At 40.0% G+C, this 16,505-nt stretch overlaps 2 pseudogenes; one reads left to right on the top strand and one right to left on the bottom strand.

The window, feature by feature from the left end:
- The first annotated feature begins 8,338 nt into the window (after positions 1 to 8,338).
- Positions 8,339 to 10,714, top strand: LOC148008615 (MFS-type transporter clz9-like; annotated as a pseudogene).
- A 1,297-nt stretch (positions 10,715 to 12,011) lies between these two features.
- On the bottom strand, positions 12,012 to 13,001 carry LOC148008614 (VAN3-binding protein-like; annotated as a pseudogene).
- Positions 13,002 to 16,505: the final 3,504 nt, after the last annotated feature.

The following is a 16,505-nucleotide window of genomic DNA, read 5'->3' as shown; positions in this document are numbered from 1 at the left end:
GTGCTTAATAATGGTGGTCTAATGGAGCAAAAGCGTAAACTTTTGAGGTAGCCAAATCCATGCATTGGGGAAAGAAGCACTATGTGAAACAATGTCCCAAAGTGGACTCTCAATTGGCTAGTGTGCAAGCAAGGCAAAATGAACCAAACATAGTGGCCAAGACTTGATAGCCATTGTCAATGTGGTCAAGGTAGCCTGATTATCACAAGTTGGCAACTGAATTCAAATCAAGTGTGGTGGCCCAAGCTTATGAAGCCTATTTGGGCACCTGAGTACTTGACGTCTTGAGCTAATCTATTCCTATTTTTCCCCAAGGCTTATGAAGTCTTCTAGCATCTGAATGGTCTACACACATGTTGAAATATCAGAGTCAGAACAAGAGAAAGTGTGCACAAGAGGGAGAGAGAGAGCTCAAGTACAAGAAGAAGATCTTTCTTAATGAGTTGTTCACAAGTACAACTCGTACATTCTCCTCTACATTGAGAGTGACCTCTAGACTGTTTAAATATCCTCTAGATGGCTAGGGTTAGGGTTTCCCCCTACCCTCTAGTTCATTCACACCCAGCTACCCTTATCCACCCTTGTGTATAGGGTTCACATGTCTATCTCTCAACACTTCCCCTCAATGCCAGAGTGGCATTGGACTACAAGACATATTAATGTCCCCCCTTAAACAAAATCGGATGCTTTTATAAATTAGGCTAAAAGAGTGCTTACAAGTAGAGAATTTATAGATTTGGAAAAGTCAAACATCAGGTGTTTGGGAGACACAATTAGCCTCCAATTCTTTTGGTACTTCAGGGATGGTAGGACATTTATTGGTAATATGCCCTATCTTCTTACATTTATTGCACTTCATTTTGTCAGGATATTTTTTCCAACAGTCACTTACAAGATGTCCCTTCTCATTGCAAAAGGAGCATTTGGTGGAGACAATAAACTAAGAGTTGCTCATGGGCTATTGAAGTAGATCCCTAGCTGGTGCTGCCTTCATTTTTATTTCTTTTCTCCTCATCTAAACAAGATTGGATGGTGCTTTCCAAGGTTGGATTTAGGATATTTGTAAGTAGCTTTCAAGAGAATTGCAATGGCACCTTCATCATGAATTGGAGCTTGAATTGAGGATAGATGTGCCATGAGCCCCTTTATGTGAGAAATGAAGTTACCTAGGTCTTCTCCTTGTTTATACTCTAGGCTTAAAAACTCGATCTGAAGGAAAATTTTAGAGTTCTTTCCTTTAGCACCATAAAGATTTTCAAGCTCATCCCATTTCTCCTTATTAGCAGTGGAGAGTTGGTCAATGTGATGAATCAAGGATTCATCCAAATGAAGCATGATTATAGCTTGGGCTCTTTCATCATCTTCTACATCAAGCAAGTTTGACGGATTAATAACCTTGGTCCCTTTGATGAAGGGCTAGTAGCTTTGTTCCATCATTTTATACTTTAGTGATACCTGCCATGGATGAAAGACTTTTCCATCAAACTTACAAATTTGAGGTTTGACATCAGCATAGGCCATGGCCATGATAGGAAGGTCTTACCGATTGCTCTAGGCAATGGTAGTGTCTAGTCCCTTACATAATGGCCAATAAGTGCAAAAGCAAAAAGAGATGATAAATACATAGGCTATGTGATGTATTAATGAGATGAGAGATGAGGACAATAGTCTATGTGTTTATAACCTACACATAGCCTTACAATGATAGTTAAGCATTCAATGCATATGCTTAAGATAGAGACTAATTTCTTCAAGATTGAGATTTAGTGTAAAACATCTTCCACATAGTGATTAGAACCAAAATCATGACTATGAATTGTAGCATTAGTGCTTACTAATATCCACAAGTTGGCTTTCTTACGAGCTTACTAATCTCTCATAGTTTATGTTCACAAGTTGACTTTCTTATGAGCTTACTAATATCCACAAGGTGTGTTTGGACCTAAGTTGAAGATCTACAACAGACTCCACAAGACTTAAATTGGTTATTAAAATCACGGTTGATGATTTCAGTGTGGAAATTTTCAAAAAACCAAGCTTTCAAGCTTGGTGGGCTATGGCTGCTAGCAAGGTACACAATTAGGGTTTTGCTATGTGTGAGCAATAGGGATAGAATTTGTCCAAACCCTTTTAGGGTTAGAAGGCCCACTTGGGGTCTACCAAAGCCCCATGACAATTTGCCAACATTGCACTGCTTGTAGATTGTGCTAGGCCATTGAACTTAACATTGCCCCCCTAGACTGTGCATGTTTTGGGAAGAACTGCAATGTCATGCTCCTCATTGCCCAATGTTGAGGTTTTGTTGGAGAGAAATTTTCAAAAGAAAGCAAGACAAGATATGCTCTCTTTTGTTCTCCCCAGGACCTCCACTAGAGGTGGGTATGGGAGGTAGCTATAGAGGTGAAGAGATATGGTGAGAAGATGACATGCTCATGTGCGAAATGGACTTGAAGGAAGCTTTTTGGACTAGAGATGGCTCTGATACCATGTTGTGATAATAGAGTGAGAGCAAAAGAAATTATACACAAGAGGGAAAGAGAGAGCTCAAGTACAAGAAGAAGATCTTGCTTAATGAGTTGTTCCAAGTACAACTCGTACACTCTCCTCTACATTGAGAGTGACCTCTAAGCTATTTAAATAGCCTCTGGATGGCTAGGGCTAGGGTTTCCCCCTACCCTCTAGTTCATTCACACCCAGCTACCCTTATCCACCCTTGCATACATAGGGTTCACATGCCTATCTCTCAACAACACATGGGTCATTTTTGGGAGGCCTTACTAGGCTGTGTGGCCTTTAGAGGGTCAAGTTTGGTCATATTGCTTCTACTCAACCTCTATGGCCTTTAGAGGGCCAAGGCCATGATGGGACTTGAGTGGCTAAGTCAATGTGCCAAGGCTTTAATGCCTATTTAGGAAACTTGACGTGGCCAAGGTTGCCTACCCATCAATGTGGTGTTGACAACCAAATTGCTTGTGACATTTGAATAGTTGGCATGTTGGTCATTCATCCAAATGGGTGACTTGTTGTCCTATTTGGCCTATTTACCTAATGGCCCTTTAATAGGTCAAAGGCAACAGTTTGAATGGGTTATGGGCTAATGGCCCTATTGGTCTATTGCTACATCAAAATGGCATGGTTGTATGATTGCAGTATATGTGGCCCAATTAGCCTTTGTCAAGCCATCCAAATGGGGCTATGGCCACATGGTCTTTGTTAAGGCCAAATGTGATGGTTGTCCAAATGAGGCTAATGGACCTATGGCCAAATGCATTTTTCAAGGCTACCACCTAAATGCACTATAGGGCCTTATTGGCATTTATGTATAGTCCCACCAATGGCAACCATACAAATGCATCATAGTCCCACTACGTCTTGCTTGCTTTGCAATGATTCACATCGTGCGAAGTGCATTAGCAAGCATGGCATTGCCAACCTCACTAACTAGTTAGGCTTTAACAATGTCTATTTGGTTGTCAAGTTGTTCGAATTGTTGGCCTTTTGCAAGCCCACAATGGCCATTCGACTGAGGCTATGACCCTATTACAAGAAAGCAAGTTGTCAATGTTGGCTTTTAATCCACAAGCCTTTGTTAAGGCTAAATGAAGTAGTCCAAAGCCAAACAATGGTCTCTCAAGAACCATACCTACCTGCTCATTAACGATGATGTAGTCAAATCCCTTGCCACAAGTGCTTTTTCCCTGTTGTGCTTGGATCCCTCCTCATCTCCTTTGCTCTCCTCTATGATGCGAGACTCCAACCCATGATTGCTCTTCTTGACTTGCCTTGTTTTTGTACTCTCCCAATCCACTAATGCTTGTAAAAAGCACAAAAGTAGAACACACAAAAGTAAATATCCAAAAGTGGAAGCCAAGTGAAAGGAAAAATGTTATGCAACTCAAAAGGTGACAAATTCTTCTTAAGCCCCATGTTTCCTAAACCCCCTGCTTTTAGTTTCTCTTTATCCACAATAGAACTAAATGATTCTATATTTCATTGATTTTTGAAGCCTTTGAACTTCAGTTTTTAACACTTTTACCTCCCTAAAAAATAAAATCTACCTATAATCCCAAACGAAAATCCAACACATAAACAAAAAATCTATGCAACATTTCAAAGTGCAAGCTCTTATTTTGCCATGCTTAGTGTAGAAAGTATGTACCTAGTTGCTTGATTCTATATAATAGCATTCATCATATGCTGCATAACAAACAAATACTCCTTTTTATCTTCATTATGTCATGAAGTTGATCCATAGTTTCCTTGTTATAATTTAGCACTACGGATGTCATCCTTCTTAGCATAGCAATGGGCTACAATATGACCTCTTTTGCTACAATAATGGCAAACACTAGAAAATTTTCTAGAACTTCAGGTGCATGAGGTGCTATACTACTCTTTGTAGTAGTTGATGATGAGAGATCGTGGTGATCTGTTCTACCACTTGGAGGAAATATAGGTTGTCTCTTAAGATGATTTCTAGGCATTTTTGTTCACTGTATTAATTTTGCATGCCTTTGCATTATTCATACTAGAAGGACCATGATGATCAAAAGGCAACAGAGTCACCGATATTCAGTACCCAACCTCTTTCTCTCTCCACATGTGCTCCCTCTCCCTCTCTCTCAACACAAGGATGAAAAAGTGACACTCAAGAGTCAGCATTAGCATGAGTGTTTCTCTGAGCACATGAAAGGTGTGAGGCTCATCTTTCCTGGATGCCATTTCCTAGATGTCTTTGTTCTCCAAAATCGACTTGCACATCACTGCTCATGCTTTAGATGTCACAACTCCTACTGATATCTCAAACCTCAATGACTCAACCTGGATACATGTCACATACATTGCTACCAATGATCTTAGCCTAAAGTTCAGACATTCATGTGGATGCTCATTACTTGAAGTTCGGACATCACGAGCCACTACGGATCACTAGTATCAATGTCTTTGCACATGTTGTTTGATTACTGTAGTTAATTAGTAATAATGTCATGATCACTAATAGTAATGCCTCTAGGATTCTGATATTTGGGGCCTCTAGCTTCATGGCTTGCTAACTTCACATTTTGCTAGCAAGGTAAACGTTGAAACAAAGAAGAAATCTTGGAAATGATCGTGCTCTTGTATTCCACTAACATTTGGTCTTGGGCTCTCCCTCACTAAGCTTCTAGCATCTAAACTAGTAATCTCCTGTTTGTCTCTAGTACTTTCCTCACTCACAAAAACTGCCAATAGATCAGATAAACCACTATCAGAGCTGGTCAACCAGTTAGCTATATCACTATTGCTATCATCTTCTGAAGAATAGTGCACATAATATTTCCCCATTCCCAAGGGATTTGTCACATTCTTTTGGTGCACCATATTGACTATTGTCTTATCCCCGTCTAACGAGGTGGGATGATGCAAATCTCAAAATAACCAAGCATAATTTTGCTCAGTCTCTAAGCTCTCATTGAATTCCTCCTCTGTTCCAGGGGCTTCAGACCAATTCGTATCCATACTCTCCTCCATAGTTTCATGCAAAAACTCCCTAGCCACAACTCTCAACTCTACCCTATCATGCTTGGGTCCTATCATTATAATGCCTTTTGTGCCAACTTTGGTCACACCACCGGGATTGCAACAACCAAGGTTTGCCCAAAGAAAAGTGGATATGAAGTAGCTCCTTGGATAGGTTGCACTACCAAAAAATTAATGCTAAAGTCCAAACTTGCAATCATAGTTGGAATTTGACGTCAGAGACCTAAAGGTGTCACTTTTCGTTGATCGGCTAAATGTAGAACAATACTTGTAATCTCCTTCTTATCACTCAACCCTAATTTAAGCATTACTTTCACAAGCCATGAATACCCAACTTAATGGAAAACTTATTGTTTCAAGTGCCTTGAGCAATGAGATTATGGATACCTCTCACATAACCATTGCACGCTCTCCAAACAAATGTAGCAAACTCATTGATTTACTTTCATGTTGTACTTTATCAAGCCACAAAAAGGGTTGATGATGACTCCACAATCCAAGCAATGCACCTCAAGAAAACTCCACCTCGATAACTTCAATTTCCATGCAAGCTCCACATTGAAGAAGAAGTTAAAGAAGAGGAGGAGGAAGAAGCAACAACTTCTCCCTCCTCGGTCCCCCCCACCCCCCCTCTCTCTCTCTCTCTCAATCAATCAAGATTCACGTAAGAAGCGAAAAGAGAGCTTACAAGATTGCACAATACAAGGATAACCTTATCCATTCATGACCTAGCTTTTATACATGGCCTTAGTTTTCTTAGGCACCCTTCCATTTCATGGCTTAGACCCTATCTTCTCTTAACTTTCACACATGGTTTTGTTTTTTACAACTATTTTCTAACTTGTTGGGACAAGATCTCTTGCTCAAATACCTCATTAGGGATTTAAAATTTGCACAGGAGTGAGCCCGAGTCTATTTTAGACAATAATTTTAAGAATAAATTTTTGTCCAAAAAACTACATGCATTAGACATGCACTCTACTTTCCACTTCTATTATCATTTTAATTTTTTTCATTCTTGTCCTCCTTTTTTGTGCTTCCTTTATTGTGCCTTCACAAAAGGGGTTAACATGAGGCCCCTTGGTTGGCGATTCATGCATGCCCTTTCACCAATGGAACCTAGTCCATCTAAAAGTGAATGGAATCACCTATTCTATTGTTGGAAAGTTTTACAATTTGGAGGTGTGTGAGCTTAGATCTCACTTGAATTTTTACATTAATAGTATTAATTACTTTCATAACAAATATTTTTAATTGCACGTTCTCCAAGATAAATGTTCACTTTGGATCCAAATTCTAGCACTTAACTTCTCCTTGAGGGTCAATAAATAACATACCTTAGAGATATAATCTCTCATGTTCTCCCCTTCTTGATGCTCTACACTCATCAACCTTACAATGAGGTCATTTTCTCATCCAAACTCTACAAAATTCATAATGCAAGGTGGAATATAATGCATCCTCTGTGACATTTGAGCCCATAAACCATCTTCTCCCTTTTTTGCCTATGCATCGTCCAAAGATATGTGCTCTCTTAGAGTTGTACATGAGGCTGCTAACCTCACATACCTGCTCAAATTCCTTTGTCAAACTATAAGGGTCATTGATGATTCTATATTTCCAACTTGTTTGGATATAAGGAAGTTTGGATCACTATTTGGTCCCAAGTAGGTGTTAACCATATGTGAACATGCTTAGAGCACACTAGAATTATCAACAAGGCATCTTTAAATGAAGTCTTGCAAAGAGTCATTGGATGACCCTCCTAGAACAAAATTCAAAACCAACCTCTTAATGTTGTCAATCTCCCATTGCATTTTGCCTCTCTCTCTCTCTCTCTCTCTCTCTCTCTCTCTATGTGTGTGTGTGTGTGTGTGTGTGTGTGGATGGCTATAGCTAGAGCTATTAGCCTACCGAGGGTATCCACCCTTGGTCTTTAAAAGTCTATAGACTTCTAATGTAGCAACTTTTTCCGTCAATCTGCTTACATGAAAATTGTTGTTATATCAAAGTTCTGCAAAGGATCCTTTATGTCATGTACAACCTCCCCATGAACCTCTTTGTCACTATCTCGCTAATTTTCCTCTGATGGTTTCTAAGTTTACTAACTCTATGATCTTTTTGGTCAATAGAGGAATGATGATGTTCTCGATTCTTAATTGCTCCATTATGCATTTACAAGTACAATATCTACTTCCCACAAGGATTGGGATCTCTAGCACACTACATGATCTCGTAAAGCAATTGTTTGACTCTAGTTGCCAACTAGTCACTTACATTCTCTTGTAAAGAGTGGTCTCTAGAAGTAAATGTTTCTTCTTTGTTCTTGTAGATCTATGGTTCTTATACTAATAACTTCTTTTAGGGTTTTCCCTTCTTGTCTCTTTGAGGTTCAACTAATTGTTGTTGATTCCTAGGGCGTCTATGTTTCATAGGAGTTAGTCAAGCACTTCATGTTTGTTTCTCTCTACATCAAGTCTCAAGTTTCATCTTAAACCCTTGAGTATTTTTAAAGGTCCCTAGATTATCCATTTGAGTTAAGGTTTTGGAGGTCACTATAGAGTTTGCAAGGTTCCTCTTCTTAGTTTAGGTTTCAATCTCAAGATTCAAAGCAAGACTTGTATTGCCCTTAAGCTATCAAAGATTATCCAAGACTTGGTCGGTTTCCTTTTTTAGCATTTAACATTTCCTATGCTTCACTTTCCTGCTTGATTTGACCCTTTCATTTTGTAGCTCAGGTATTCACTTCCAATGCAATCTCTTCCTATCAATTCTTCATTCTTTTTCCAATCTTACTTGAGCTTTGTTGTCTTAAACCATGGTCTTCCAAACAACATGGTATAGGTATTCCCTACATCTTGCATTGTTAAGACAATAAAATTTGCTTGAAACTGCAATCTATGCACTTTGAGAGATTAGCATTTAAGCATTCCAATTGGTTGAACCCTTCGCTGATCTACCATCCTCACTTGAAATTGTGTTGGTTCTAACTTTGCATTTTTCAACTTCACTTTTGACAAAATATTTACTCCCCTCGAGCAAAACATCCATAAACATTCAACCATCAAATTCTAGTTGAACAATTGAGCTAATAAAATCCACATCATCAGGATTGATCTGATAACTCCCCACACTTTGCTTCAATTCATTCAAACCTTATGGAACTTTTGACTTCCTTGTGGCCAAATAAAATCAATTTCTGAATATTGGAACCAATGAAAGCAATTGATCCAATGTGAAATGCATTGGGGTGTTTAGCAAATCCTAAAACAATGCTTTTGACTTTTCCCCATTACTCTCACCTTCTTCAACAACTTCTCCTTTCCTTTTGGAACCTATTCTTCCTTTTGTGCTTTCCAAATCTCTTTTGTTGCCTCATCACAAGAACATCATTTTGCTCTTCCCAATCCAAAGGTGGTTTCAATTTTGCTTTAGAATGTGTAACTGCCATCATTTTTGAATTCTCTAACCAACATTGAGAAAAATCAGATTCAAGAGAGCAATCCACTGATACCTAAAATTTTCCATGATCTTGAGGAATCTCTACATTTATCAAATTACTTTGTGGTGCCTTGTCTTTTTCTCCTTGTTGGGTAGGTGGTGTAGGTAATTGAGGCAACTGTTGACTAGGTCCTTGGCTGATTCCACCCCTCTGTGGATTCTAGCCTTGCTGATTCCAATTAGCTGGTTGTTGCCAATTCTATTGTTGTGGCCAACTTTGTTGTTGCTAACCCCAATTTCCTCCCCATGATGGTCTAAAATTCTACCATCCACCAAATCTTGGTCAGCTTTCTTGATTGAAATTTCCTTTGAATGGTGGTCTCCAATTTTGTTGAAGGGGTTGAAGTTCCCAAACTTCCACCCTTGCAACATCAACCAAAGAAGAAAGTTCGATGCCATGATTATGCGTTTTTACTTGACTAAGGTATTCACTACACGATGTAGACTCAACATATAATTTTTTTTCTCAACATTAACTTAGCTTCTAACATTGTGTTTTTGTTGTTACACTTTGCAGCCACCAATTGTGTTTATTAACACATTCTTACCAATTGTGTTTGTTAACACATTGATGCTATACTCCTCCTCCCACCATGCTGAGAAAGAGGACAAACTTGCATAGGCGATCAAGGAAGGTGGTGAGCTGTCCTCAAAATCGTTCGATTGTTCCTCCTCCCAAAGCTACCCATTTGCACTACAAGAGGGCACGTCCCACTAGAACCACCAAACATGTTGAGCTTCAATCCCAGCCTATTGAAGGGCCTTCTTTCCCTGAACCTGCCCAATCAAGTGAGGGTCCTTCTTTGCCTCATCCAAAGGCAATTGCAACTCATGAAGACGGTATGTCAATTAAAGAATGCAATAGGAAGTTTGGAATCAGCCCAACATCATTGGCAAAATGGATTGATGGAAGAACAAAGAAAAGGATGAAGGGCCCACCTACCATACTACATGCTGAAGAAGAAAAGACCCTTTCACTTAAAGTTGAAGGCAGCTAATATAGTCCAATCCCAACCAATCCCGACCCAACCCTTTCACTAATGGGATCCTAGGGAAAAGTTGGTGGGATTGTTTTCATTGGTGACATCAACAGCTCACAATTTGTGTGTGTGTGAGTCTTGATAGGTCTCAAGCTATCAGTGTTAGGCCGAAAGTGGTGAAAACCTTCCATGATAACTTGGCCATATTGTATAATCAGCATAACTACCCTCCTCAACATATTTGAAATGCTGATGAGATTGGAGTGCAAGGAAGCAAGGATAGGGGTATGCGTGTCTTAGCTAGAAAAGGGTCCAAAAATGTATATGGCATGACCCCTGATAGTAGGGAGTGGTTGACTATCTTGTGTTGTGTAAATGGAGCTGGTTATGCTTTGCCAGGGTATTACATCTTCAAAGGCAAGAAAGCCATGCAAAATTATTTGTTGGAGTGTGAAGAAGGGGCTATAATGTCCATGCAAAACAAAGCATGGATGACGGGGCAATTGTTTGAGGCATGGTTGGAGCATTTGCAGCATGCTTTGCCAACCCCACCCTCTCCTTCATCTCGGCATTTGCTGATTGTGGATGGACATGGTAGCCACACGAGGCTTGAAGTTGTGCAAAAGGCAAAAGATGTTGGCATAGATATTGTCACTCTTCTAGCTCACACCTCTCACAATCATGACACATTGCAATATGAGGACATGACATGAAACAACATGGATATGCATGAGGTGATTGTAGATTTGGAGACACAAAATGTGGCGGACAATACAACCGATCAAGATTATCTTGATTGTAGTGAAGTGCCTGGCACCCCTATTCTTGAGGAATTTGAGGGAATTGCTATCAAGCTGCTTTCAAGCATGGTTGCAACCAGCCATGAACTAGAAATCATTCCACCATTGACATCAAATCCTTTGCAAAGTCCTACCTCAACTACAACACCCAATTTACTTGAGTTCCTACGAGTGCCAAGGGAGAATGACATTATCAATCGGATCAATGGGGAGGCCTTTGTGGACTACTCTCACTCACTCATCCTCATATTCGACCAATATATCAAATCCATGAAAGCCAAAAAATGCCAAGAAGCTGAAATTGGAACGGCAAAAGGAGGAAAGACAAATTGAGCGCCAACAAAACAAGCAAGTAAAGATGGCTGCCACGCTGAATCTAAGAGGATGTAATGAGAAAATGAAAAGCTTGCAAGGGATGAAAGGAAGTGATGGGAGGCACAGCTCATAGAATAATCCGAAAGGCACATGAGGGCAGTCCTATGGGAGGGGTTCATGGTGGACATTGGATGCTTGCAACCCCTACATGTTCCTATCGAGGCATCTCGATTGAGGAGGGAAACACGGCTCCATGCAATGAAGCAAAAGGTCGCATATCAACAGGAATAGTATTTTTGTTTCATGCTACCAATGAAAGCTTAGCCAGTAGGTTTCCTAGCTCCCTTGTATTTTTGTTTCATGCTACTGATGCTACTTACCCCTATGCGGTCTAAATATGTGGCCTAAATCTCTAGTCCAGTTCTAATCATACAAGCACATGATGAGCACTAAAATCATACAAGTTCTGATCCAGTTCTGATCATTCTAGTCTACTTATGATCATACGTGATGTGTACATTCTAGTCTACTTCTAATCATACAAGTGCACGATGAACAACCAGCCATGAAATTGCCAAATTTGCAGTGCACATAAAAACCCACTAGATTTGTAGCTGTTACTAAAATTAGCAACACACTGAATTTTGAAACACAATTATCTCAAGATCCTCAGTGACCCAACTTCTTAAGATTATTAACAGATGTTTTTTATGCCACAAGAGAACTGTCAAAGGAGAATGCCAAACCAAAATGAGATCTTAAGAATACATCTATGATAGTATCCACCACCAGAAAGTTTTGAAAAACATTGTGGAAATTGTCACACTGAAATACTTCAATTAACCCATAGATCTGGCTAGACTTCATGTCTTATTAGCATACAAAGAGCAATGAATCACTCACTTTTTTGGCTCTTAGTGATAGTCCCACCCATATACTTGCTTTGTGACTTTACAACAACCTACACACTAGGGCAGAAAAAGTTGATGATATAGTTATGACCACAATTATATGACATGGATGTGGGTGGGGGAGGGGGGGGGAACATTACCTGTGATTGTTTGTTCAGATAAACAAAAACGATTCTCCAATGCAAATCCCTTGCAATAAGACCTTCCTTTAGTATCCAACTATTAGTATGAGCACAGGAACAACATGAAAGCCTAATGTGTGACTTGTAATGGCAAATTTTCTTCAGAATATCACCCTTCCTTGTTCATTTCAAAAATTCACAACCCCTTCTAAAAAAATCTTGATTGCAATACTCAACTTCACTGTCTTTTGATGCTAGTTCCCCACTAAAATTCATCACATTACTGCCTCCTCTTTCGTATGGAATCACTGTGGCATGATTGCAGCTACTATTCTTGAGTGCCTTGGCCTTCAAAGTAGTGGCCCCACGAAGGGCTGTGCGAATGAGACACAACCAGCATTGAGACAATGCTCAAGAGGGAAATCCCTTCTTTCATGGCATGCACTGCGTCTTTTTCCCTTGATTGTGATGAAAAGTATAAAGCATAGCACCATCTACTTGAATGGGGTAATTGAGCACAATAAATTTGCATACATATAGCAGTTGTAGTAGTCAAGGTGATCACATCTCTAGGTGACTTCACACTGACAGGCTGAGCTAGCCACTGAAGACATTTCTGCCTGCATGCTCTTGGCTACCTCTACACACTAAGTTGCCACTAATGTTGCAGTAGATGCAACTGCCATACTTGTCTTGCTTTGGGTATCCTCGCCTGAAATCGTGGCTTTGGCAGTGGAATTTGCAGCAATAGCCACATCAACATCTACAACAGACATTGCTGCATGCACCTGTGCATTGTGCGCGAGTTGCCTCCTTCTTCCTTTCCTTCATGTCTTTCAACCATCTCTTCATGGACATTCCTCGCAATGGGGTTCTCACACCACTGAAGTTGAGATAGAGTAAAGCGTGGAAGGATGAAGCACTAGCAATATGCAAAACTACCCACATGCCTAGAATAATGCATCATCGTGCTCGGTGCCATTCCAAGCAGAAAAAGAAGTCTTCTAATCTTGATGGATACAACAAAACTTTGATGATCGGCTTCACAAGAGGACTTCAAAGCACAAGAATGTAAAGCATCATGCAAAATATTTTTGTGTGGAGTGGAAAGCTAGCTACACACAAGGACACAACAACATCTGGTGATGCAGGAAAGGCTAATCTAAAGAAGATGCTCCCATATCTAGAAGAGAGTCCTAACACCCTAGCTCAAAGATCTGTGAGGAAAAGACAAAATAGTTGGGGGGGAGAAACATATCCAATTGATTAAAAAGACACACCCTATTGCTTTGAAGGCAATTGACAGAACCAAGTTCTGGATGCATAGTTTGTTGTAGTAGAAGCCATGTCTGAACACATCACAACCACTACTTTTGTTAGAGCCAAGGAAGAGTATCTGAATTCGCACCACCTTGCTGGCTAAGAAAAATGAGAGCATGCATGAGGTGCATACTATACTGTGAGATCATCGACTTGTCTTGGAGAAAAAGGAGGGCTTCCTCTTGTAGCCTCTACTGCACTCGTAAAGGGCAAAGGACCACTACTATGTGAATTTCATCTGGATGTAAATGGAGAGCTATTTCACCTAGGTAATCCACTATAGCTCTTTGACCCGACTGCAGAAGCCCATGTCCTCATGATCTGCATGCATACCTTTGACCCTTGACTGTCACTCTATTGGCACTCTATTGGTAGTGAAATGGTGCCACGAAGTCAATCTGTATGGGCTCCACAGTCTTTTATCAGGGGGTCAAAAAGTGGACACTAATTTTGATAAAAACTTATTTTTTTAATTTTTTTTAATTTTGAATATGACCCAAATTTTTTCTCCACCTAGGCCAAGTGTCCATCAAGCATCCTGGACACTCAAAGGGACCCACAAGACCCATTGAGGGGTCATTTACATGGTTCCAAGTTAGGTGTCAATCTATTGGCCCCCTTACCCTACACAACCCATAGCCAAATGGGCCTATTCTAGGGAGCATTTCATGTAAGGCCTTGTTTTGAGCTTGAATAGGGTCTCGGGGGGCATCGCCGTCTGTTAAGTTGAGATGTAAAATATAAAACAGGAGAAAGAAATATTAATGCAAGAAAACATTGCTTTCAAAAAGAATTGGCAATAGTGAATCATGATCGAAGATGCACATTAATGATGGGAGAAAAATACCATTGTTACCATATTGGACCTCTCGATTCTTCTCTTTGGATGGCACATTCACCTAGGGAAAGCAGTGACAATTATTTACTATCATACAATTATTTGGCTGTGAATCATGGCTAGAAGCAGTGACAATCATCTTATGCATATCAAGAATATTAAAGGAGTACACAACTTTGTAGTTTGGAAAAAGCAGTGCTATAATATCTTTTTGCAGAAGAAGCAAGCAAAGTTGATTAAAGTAAAGGGAACAAAACGAGCTAATGTAGAGCAAGACGTCTGGGATGAGCTGAATGAGCTTGCACCCTTGACCATTGAGCTATCGATTTCTAATGCCTTGCTATTCCTAACATACTAATGAGTGGATTTTGGAGCTTCCATTGCTTGGCATTGGCTATCGTTTACTATCATACAATTATTTGGCTGTGAATCATGGCTAGAAGCAATGACAATCATCTTATGCATATCAAGAATATTGAAGGAGCACACAACTTTGCAGTTTGGAAAAAGCAGTGCTATAATATCTTTTTGTAGAAGAAGCAAGCAAAGCTGATTAAAGTAAAGGGAACAAAACCAGCTAATGTAGAGCAAGATGTTTGGGATGAGCTGAATGATCTTGCACCCTTGACCATTGAGCTATCGATTTCTAATGCCTTGCTATTTAACATTGAAGGGTTGGATTCTGCTTATGACATTTGGAAGCGACTAGAAGAATTGTATGCCAAGAAGAGTGTTGCAAGCAAGTCTACTGACTGAAGAAACTCATGGATTTGTGTATGGAAGAGGGTACTACAATGTCTACTCACCTTAGTGGATTTAACTCCATTTTCAGCCAACTTGCTGCTTTGAAGTTCAATATTTATGATGAGTTCAAAGATATGTTCTTGCTTTGCACTCTACACCCAGAGAGCTGGGATACCTTCAGGATTGCTATGAAGCAATTCTAATGCTATGGTTTTGTATGCTGATGTAGAGAGTGCTCTACTCATGGAAGAAATGAATCAGCAGAACAATGCATCGAGTCAGACTTCCAGTGCTTTGCATACTAGAGGTAGATCATAACAAAAAGGCAAATCTAATAGCAAGAGACGCAATAAATCATGTGGTAAGGATGTTGAATGCCATCACTGCGACAAGAAGGATCACTTCAAACGTGACTGCTATAAATGGAAGAAAGAGAAAGGGAAGGGCAAGAAGAGGGATGACAACAAGGAAGAGAAGAAAGAGAGTCGGCCTGCTAAGAAGAGCAATGTAAAGATTGAAGAGGTGAATGTAGTCAGCCATGAGAACGACAATGGGAATGATGTACTCTTTGTCTCTTCATGTTTCAGTGCACATGCTTTGATACTGATATGGATGATGACATGCACACTTGGATTTCGGATTCAGGTGCCTCTTTTCATGTCACTCCTCCCCATGAGTGGTTTACAGACTATATAGGAGGTCAACATGGTGTTGTCCATCTTGGGGACAATTATGCATGTGACATTGTAGGAATTGGCAATGTGCAACCGCAGTTTCGGCATAGATCTATCTTCACTCTTCAGAATGTAAGGCATGTACCGCAGCTCAAGAAGAGCTTGATTAGTACTGGACAGCCAGATGACGATGGATTTCATACCACCTTTGGCGATGGGAAATGAAAGATCTGCAGAGGATCTAGGGTTATTGCTAGAGGCTCAAAGAGCAATACTTTGTATCCTCTCCATGTATCTAGTGTGCATGACCATGTTGTTGCCATGATGAAGCAGCCAAGTGTTTTCTTGTGGCATGGCTAGTTGGGACACATGAGTCAAACAGGAATGAAAGTACTTTCTCGTTTGGGTTACTTGCCTTGTCTTTGTTATGCTAATTTTGAGCACCGTGATAATTCTGTTTATGGTAAGCATGCGCAGACATCTCATAAAAAGTCTCTTTCATCGAGATCTTTGCCTCTAGAGTTAGTACATTCCTATGTATGTCAAATGCCAGGGTTGTCTCTAGGAGGAAAGAAATACTTTGTCACATTTGTCGATGATTCTACTTGGAAGGTATGGGTTTACCCTATTCGTAGCAAGGCTGAAGTGCTTGACAAGTTTTAGAAATCCTTGGCATTGGTTGAGAACCAGACTAGTAAGACACTTAAGTGTCTTTGCTCTAACAATGGTGGGGAGTAGGTATCCAAAGCCTTTCAAGCATTTTGTGACAGCAAATGTAGA

The sequence above is a fragment of the Lygodium microphyllum genome, unplaced genomic scaffold, assembly GCF_053477565.2.
Source record: "Lygodium microphyllum isolate KBCC unplaced genomic scaffold, Lygodium_microphyllum_v1.1.10 scaffold_116, whole genome shotgun sequence".
Lineage (NCBI taxonomy): Eukaryota > Viridiplantae > Streptophyta > Polypodiopsida > Schizaeales > Lygodiaceae > Lygodium > Lygodium microphyllum.
This window is presented reverse-complemented; position numbering and strand designations above follow the sequence as displayed.